This window comes from Penaeus monodon, chromosome 12 (assembly GCF_015228065.2).
Source record: "Penaeus monodon isolate SGIC_2016 chromosome 12, NSTDA_Pmon_1, whole genome shotgun sequence".
Taxonomy (NCBI): Eukaryota; Metazoa; Arthropoda; class Malacostraca; order Decapoda; family Penaeidae; genus Penaeus; species Penaeus monodon.
In genome coordinates this window covers 9,641,885-9,649,384 of record NC_051397.1, presented here as the reverse complement: position 1 = coordinate 9,649,384, position 7,500 = coordinate 9,641,885, and positions in this window count along the sequence as shown.

Genomic DNA, 7,500 nt, shown 5'->3' with positions numbered 1-7,500 from the left:
TGTATATATGTGTGTATTTATGTGTGTGTGTGTGTGTGTGTGTGTGTGTGTGTGAAGACAAACACAAGCTCAACAACGTGTATACGCTGAAAGAAACAACCACAATAACAAGATGAAAATACCAAACCACAACGTTTCGAGTCGGACTGGCTTCCTCCTCAGAACCCTTTTCACACCTGAGACATAACGCACAACCTTTTAATACATCAAACCCATGTTCAAAATTCTCCCGTTTTTTCAAATATTCCTCGTGGATGTCCAGGTCCTCCTCATGACGTCACCTCATAGCTGTTATCACCATTTTTTTTTTTACGCTTCTACGAAATAATGGTAGATAATGGGGAGCAGATAGGAAGAGCGAAGAGAAATTGTGATAAGAATGGGAGTTATGAAATAATGGTAAACAAAGGAAAAGAGAGAGATAAGAGGGGGGAATAAAGGGGAAAAATAAAAGAAAAAAAAGAAAAAAAAAAAAAGACGAATTATGTGTAGGAAATAAAAAGAGATAAAAGACGAGAAAAACGAAACGAATTAAGTGTAGGAAATAATGGAGATAAAAAAAAGGAGAAATAAAAAGGGATAACGGGGAGGAAGGAGAAGAAATAACAACAGAATCAGCTGGAAATAAAGAGAGTGAAATAACGAGAATTAGAATGTAATAATGCCAAATAACGGGAAGATAAAAGAGACAAGGTGAATTAGGAAAAATAAATGATAATTGGAGAGGAAGAAGAGTAGCGAGGAGAAAAAAATAACATTGAGAATAAAAGGTAGATAAAGTGACAGAAATGAAAGGAACTAACAAGAAATAATGTGAAATAAAGATGATAAAACGAATAGAAATGAACAGGAGAAATGAAAACAATAACTAAATAATAGGAGATAAACAGGGAAAGAACAATAACACGGAATAATGCAAGACAAGAAAATAAAAGTATCGTGCAAAAAAAAAAAAAAAAAAAAAAGATAATAATCATAACAATAATAATGATAATAATAATAATAATAATAATAATAATAATAATAATAATAATAAAAAAAAAATAATAATATATTAATAATAATATAATAATAGCAATAATAATAACAATAATAATAACAATAATAATAACAATAATAATAACAATAATAATAATAAAAATAATAATAATAAAATAGAATACAAAAGATTCTCCCCCGACGCTACGATTTCTCTCAGCCCTTCTGCTCCTCCGCCACGTCCTCCTTCGGGGTAAGTGCCGGGTATTTTTAATTTACGATCTGTTGACAAATTGGTTAGTGTCAGAGGCAAGAGGCCGCTGCCGCCAACACCACCGCGGTTGGGTAATGGGGTGGAGGGGGTGAGGCTATGAGGGTGTGGGTAGGGGAAGGGTGGTTGGGTGGTTGGGTGAGGGTAGGGAGGGATGAAACCTGGGTAATGGGGAGAGGGAGGGTAGGGTATGAGGGTGTGGGTAGGGGAAAGGGTGGTTGGGTGAGGGTAGGGATGAAACCTGGGTAATGGGAGGAGGGAGGGTAGGGTTAGAGTGAGGGTAAGGGTGGACTGGGTGGGAGCAGAGGTGGGTAATGGGGGAGAGGAAGGGGTAAGGGTGATGAGATTTGGGGAAGGACAGGAAAAAGAGGAGGAATAGAAATAGAAGGAAGAGGATGAGGAAGAGAAGGAAGATGATGATGGAAAAGGGGATGAGGTGAAGAAAGAGGAGACGGAGTGGAGTGGAGAGATAAATAGGGATAGGGAGGGAGGGGAGAATTTGAAGGAATAGGGGAGGGGGAATGGGAAAAGTGGAGGTAAGGGAAGGAGGGAACCTTAAACAGGGGTTGGAGAGGAGGGGAAGGAGGGAGGAAGGAAGGGAGAGGAGGAGAAGGAGGGAGGGAAGGAGAAGGAGGGAGGAAGGGAAGGAAGGGAGAAGAGAAAGGATGGGATAGGGAGAAAGGGGGAGGATAGATAACCTAAAACACAAAAAAAAGAAATAAAGAAAAAAAAAAGAAGAAGACGAAGAAGAAAAAAAAAACGAAAAAAAACTAGAAGACAAAAAGAAAAAGAAATAGAAAAAAAAGGGAAGATAAAATAGAAGAAAAAGAGAGAAAAGAACAAAACTGGGAATGAGGAAGAGGGAGAGGGGTACACGTGGGCATCCCCAGCATCTCTTGCAGCATCCCGAACAGCATCTGGGCATCATGTCTAAGATTCATCTCATCTCCACAGATACGTCATGCAAAGAAAGAGCTTGCATGACGGGACGTTTTTGGGGGCGGAGTTTGTGCATGCGGTTTTCATGCAATGTGTGTGTATGTCTGTGCATTTTGGTTTGTGTGTATGTTTTTTTTTTTTATGCTTGTATGTGTGTGTGTGTGTGTGTGTGTGTGTGTGTGTGTGTGTGTGTGTGTGTTTGTGTGTGTGTGCTTGTGTGTATGAGTGTGCGTGTGTGTAAATGTATGCATGTATATATGTATGTATGTATGTATGTATGTATGTATGTATGATGTATGTATGTATGTATGTTGTATGTATGTATGTATGTATGTATGTATAAGCAAGGATTATATATACATATATGTTTGTATGTATGTAAATAGATGCATGGATATTAAAATAAGAATATGTATTTATGCCTTTCTATCGGTCTATATGTATGTATGTATGTACGTTTAGCTTTTACGTCCGTGACTATTTCTCTCTGTATGTACGTATGTTTACATATATGAATGCATTTATACATGTATATATGTATGTATGAATATTCCTACATTTCAGTATGTATGTATGTATTCCTGTATTTCAGTATGTATGTATGTATAAGCGCACGCACGTATGTATGCGTGTGGACAAGCGCGCATGCATTCGCGTGAGATCCCAAGCGTAAACAACCAGGTAAAGACTAATTCTCGCTATAATGTTACATTTCGCCCCGCCATGCTGGACGCCCTAACTAACATATAGAGACAATAAAGGAAAGTACAGTCATTAGATTATCTATTTTCCCGCCGAGGCCATAATGATAGCGAAACTAAAATAGTGCTCCCGTAAATTGGACACAAAGCTTAAAATTACAACGTGAAGGTCCGCGGGTGGCTTCCCGACCTCAAATTTATGTATATTTTAATGGGTTCAAAACAATCACTTTAATGACTATTATCTTAAAAGGCCTTCAATCGCGATCACAGAACATGCCACCCATAATATTTTTTGACGGAGGGGGGTGGGGGGAGAAAGGGAGGGGGAGGAGAAGGAAGAGGGAGAAGGAGGAGGAAGAGGGAGGGAGGGAGGAAGGAGGGAATATATGACCATAATTATTCCTCTCGTATATTTAATAATTTCCACGATGTAGAATCATCATCTCACATTCTTCTTCCCTTTTTTCCCGTACATTCTCTCATCCTTCTTTACCTCTTTTTTTTGTTGTTGTTGTTGTTGATGTGTCCTTCTTTTCCCACAGAGCTGGTACACATATTTTAAGCGACTGTTGTAAATAAGAAGTTTGACAGGAGAGTAGCGAGAAAGTGCTACTGTTGAGCACGTGTGGTTCAAATGATAGGGTCGGCGAGCGGTTGATCTCTATGTTTATCTTCCTCAATCACCCGTCTCAGTGATGTGCCACGTCTTGAGGAGCGAGGAGGAGGAGGAGGAGGAGGAGGAGGAGGAGGAGGAGGAGGAGGAGGAGGAGGAGAGGAGGAGGAGGAGGAGGAGGAGGAGGAGGAGGAGGGAGGAGGAGGAGCAGGGGGAGGGGGAGGAGGAGAAGGTGGCGGCGGCGGTGGAGAAGGGAGGAGAGCAGGAAAAGGGGTTTGTGGGAGAGAGGGAGGAGGAGATGGAGATGGGAGAGAGGGAGGAGGAGATGGAGATGGGAGAGGAGGAGGAGGAGGAGGAGAAAAAGGCGGCGGTAGTGAAGAGGGTAGGAGAGTAGGAAAGGGGTTTGTGGGAGAGAGGGAGGAGGAGATGAGAGAAATGGAGGATGAGAGGAAAAGGTAGATAGGTGGGAACGAGGAGGAAAATGAGAAGGAGAAGGAAAGGAGAAGGAGAAGGAGAAGGAGAAGGAGAAGGAGAAGGAGAAGGAGAAGGAGAAGGAGAAGAGAAGGAGAAGGAAGAGTGAGAGGAGGAGAATAAGGAAGAAAAGAAGAATGAAGAAGAGAAGGAGAGGGAATAAGAAAGGAAAGAAAATAAGAGAAAAAAAGAGAAGAAGAGAACCGGAAGAGGCCTCCTTCCTCCTCCTTCTTCTTTTCTCCTCTTCCTCCTCTTTCTTCTGCTGCCCTTCTTCCTTCTCTTCGTCTTACTCCTGCTGCTCCTCCTCCTCTTCTTCCACTTCCATCTCTTCCTCCTCCTCCTCTTCCTATTCATCTTCCTCCTCCTCCTTCTTCTCTTCTTCTTTCTCTTCCTCCTCCTCCTTCTCTCTTCTTCTTTCTCTCTCACCTCTTCTTCTTTCTCTTCCTCTTCCTCCTTCTCTCTTCTTTTTTCTCTTCCTCCTCCTCACCTTCTCTCCTCCTCCTATTACTATTGTTGTAATAAATATCACTATAATTATTAGCTTTATTAATATTGTTAAAATGATTACTATTATCATTATTATTAATATTGTCATTATTATTAGCATTATTATAATTATTTTTGTTATTATTATTAATATTATTATTATTATTATTATTATTATTATTCTATTTATTATCATTATTATTATTATAATTATTATTATTATTATTATTGTTATTATTATTATTATTATTATTATTATTATTATTATCATTATTATTATTATTATTATCATTATCATTATTATTATTATTATTATTACTATTATTATTATTATCATTATTATTATTATTATTATTATCATTATTATTATTATTATTATTATTATTATTATTATTATTATCATTATTATTATTATCACTCTCATTAGAGTTATCATCACTATTATTATCTTTCCTCGTTCTCCTCCTTCCTTTATCGTCTTTTTCCTTCTTTCCCTTCTATGTCTCTTCTTCGTGTCTTTATCAGATATTCTCTTTTATGTATCTTTCTTTATCTCCTTTTTTTTTTTCTTTATTCTCCTCCCCCTATTCCTCCTTCTCCTCTCCCTGTTCCTTCTCTCCTCTCCCTCTTCTTCCTTTTCCTCATCATCAGCATCTGCCTCGTCCTCTTTTTGCTCCTCCTTCTCCTCCTCCTCCTCCTCCTCTTCTTCCTCCCTCTCTATCTCCTCCTTCTACTCCCCTCCTCTTTCTTCTCTTCCTATTATCTCTCCTTCCTCCATTTCTTCCTTTTTATCCTCCTCCTTTTTATCCTCTTCCTAATTCTCTCATTTTCCTGGATTCCTCCTCCCCTCCTTCTCTCTTCCTATTCTCCTCCGCCTCCTTCCTCCTTCACCCTTTTCTTCTCTTACTCCTCTTCCGCTTCTCTCTTCCTCCCCTCTTTCTCTCCTTCTCCTCCCATCTTTCTCTCTTTCTCCACACTGCTTTCTCCTTTGCCATCTATTCTTTCCTCTTCTCCTTCTGTCTTCCCCTTTCCTCCTCTGTTTTCTCCTCCTCCTTCTCTCCTCTCCCTCTCCTACTCATCATCATTATTCTTCTCCCTCCTCCTCTCCCCTTCCTCTTTTCCTCCTTCTCCTTCTCTCCTCCTCCTCTTCTTCCTCCTCCTCCTCTTCCTCCTCCTCCTCCTCCTCCTCCTCCTTTTCCTACTTTCCCGCCTCCTCCTCCTCCTACTCCTCCTCATCACCATTCTTCCCTTATTCTTTCTCCTTCTACTCCTCCTCTTCATCATAATTCCTCCTCCTCCTCTTCCTTCAACCCCCCCCCCCCACGCTCAGGTTACCATTTGGATTACCTTTTGTTATTTTTCTTATATAAGTCGACTAATTCTCTCGTAACTTTGCATTTTGTGTGGTTAGTCATTAAACTGGTTGTGGATTAGTGTGTATGTACGTATGTGTGTGTGTGTGTGTATTTATATGTATGTTTTATTTCTATTTCTCTCTCTCTCTCTCACTGTCTCTCTGTCTCTCTCTCTCTCTCTCTCTCTTCTCTCTCTCTCTCTCCTCTCTCTCTCTCTCTCTCTCTCTCCTCTCCTCTCTCCTCCTCTCTCTCTCTCTCTCTCTCTCTCTCCTCTCTCTCTCTCTCTCTCTCTCTCTCTCTCTCTTCTCTCTCAAGTTTCTTCCTTCATTACTTATTCCTCATACTTCATTCTCAATCCTCAGAGGGACGAATAATCAACATCCAATATGTGCATTTACTATGTCTCGGTTGCAATGGTAATAAGGTGAATTAGCCATTTACTTCGATGAAAATTACATGTCCCTCACGTCCTCTCTCTCTCCTACCCCCTCCCCCCTCTCCCCTGCTCAATCCCTTTCCCTCCTCCTCCTCTTCCTTCTTCTCTTCCTCCTCCTCCTCATTTCATCCACCTCCACTCCTCCTCCTCTTCCTTCTTCTCTCCCCGCTCCTCTTCCTCCTCTTCTTCTTCCTCCATCTCTTCCTCCTCTACCTTCTTCTCCTCCTGGACCTCCTCTTCCTCCTCTTCTTCCTCCTCCTCCTCCTCTTCCTTCGCACCAACCTAGAATCTAGACAATAAACTCATTTTATTTCACTTCTAATCCACCAAAGCTATCTAGAAAGCGTCCTTTTCGCCAGCACAAGCGCCATTCTTCCTGCCATTCCGCAAAGCATAAAATATCAGGCATCCGCAATGTCCGGAAAATCGAGGAGAAACACGGGGATATTCGACACGGATCTGAGCTTCAATAATGGTCGTGGAGGCGTTTGATTTCATCCTTTGTACACGCATTACTGTGCTTGTGTTAGTGTTCGGTATTTTGTACAAACGATAAGATGATTGGTTGTGTTTACAATATAGGAAGATTTGTGTTTTCGTTATAATCTTGTTTTCTGCTGTAGATGGTCGGTAACTTCTGTGTAAATGTAGATAATGTATTTTTAATGTATTGCTGGTTTAAGGAATACTGGTAATATACTGCGATCAAAGGCAGATGCCCATAATTAATGAAAGTTAATCAACGTATCTTTATTTTTTCCTTGTCCTCTGTTTCTCTGCAGAGTGCTCCTACATATCTATATTCAACAAATTCACTCAATAGATCGCAAACAGAATTATAGATAATATCAACGTAACTCTTGATTAGGCTCATCATAGTCTTTGTTATCGTCAAATTCTCTTTGCTTCATTTTATTCTATTATCATTTCAGTATTTTTTTTTTTTCTTCTTTTTTTTCTTTTTTTTTTTTAGGTGATGATACGCTCTTTCAGTTTTCTATACCTCAAAGCTTCAGTTCATATACAGTACTTTTATAATCATTATTGCTACCATTTATAAACAATAAAGTTTGGTATTATTCCTTTGAAATTGATTTGTTGATTTGGTATTAAGAATGTCTCACCATATATACCAAGTAGAGTACATATATATACATATATATATATATATATATATATATATATATATATATATATATATAAATATATATATATATATATATATATATATATATATATATATATAT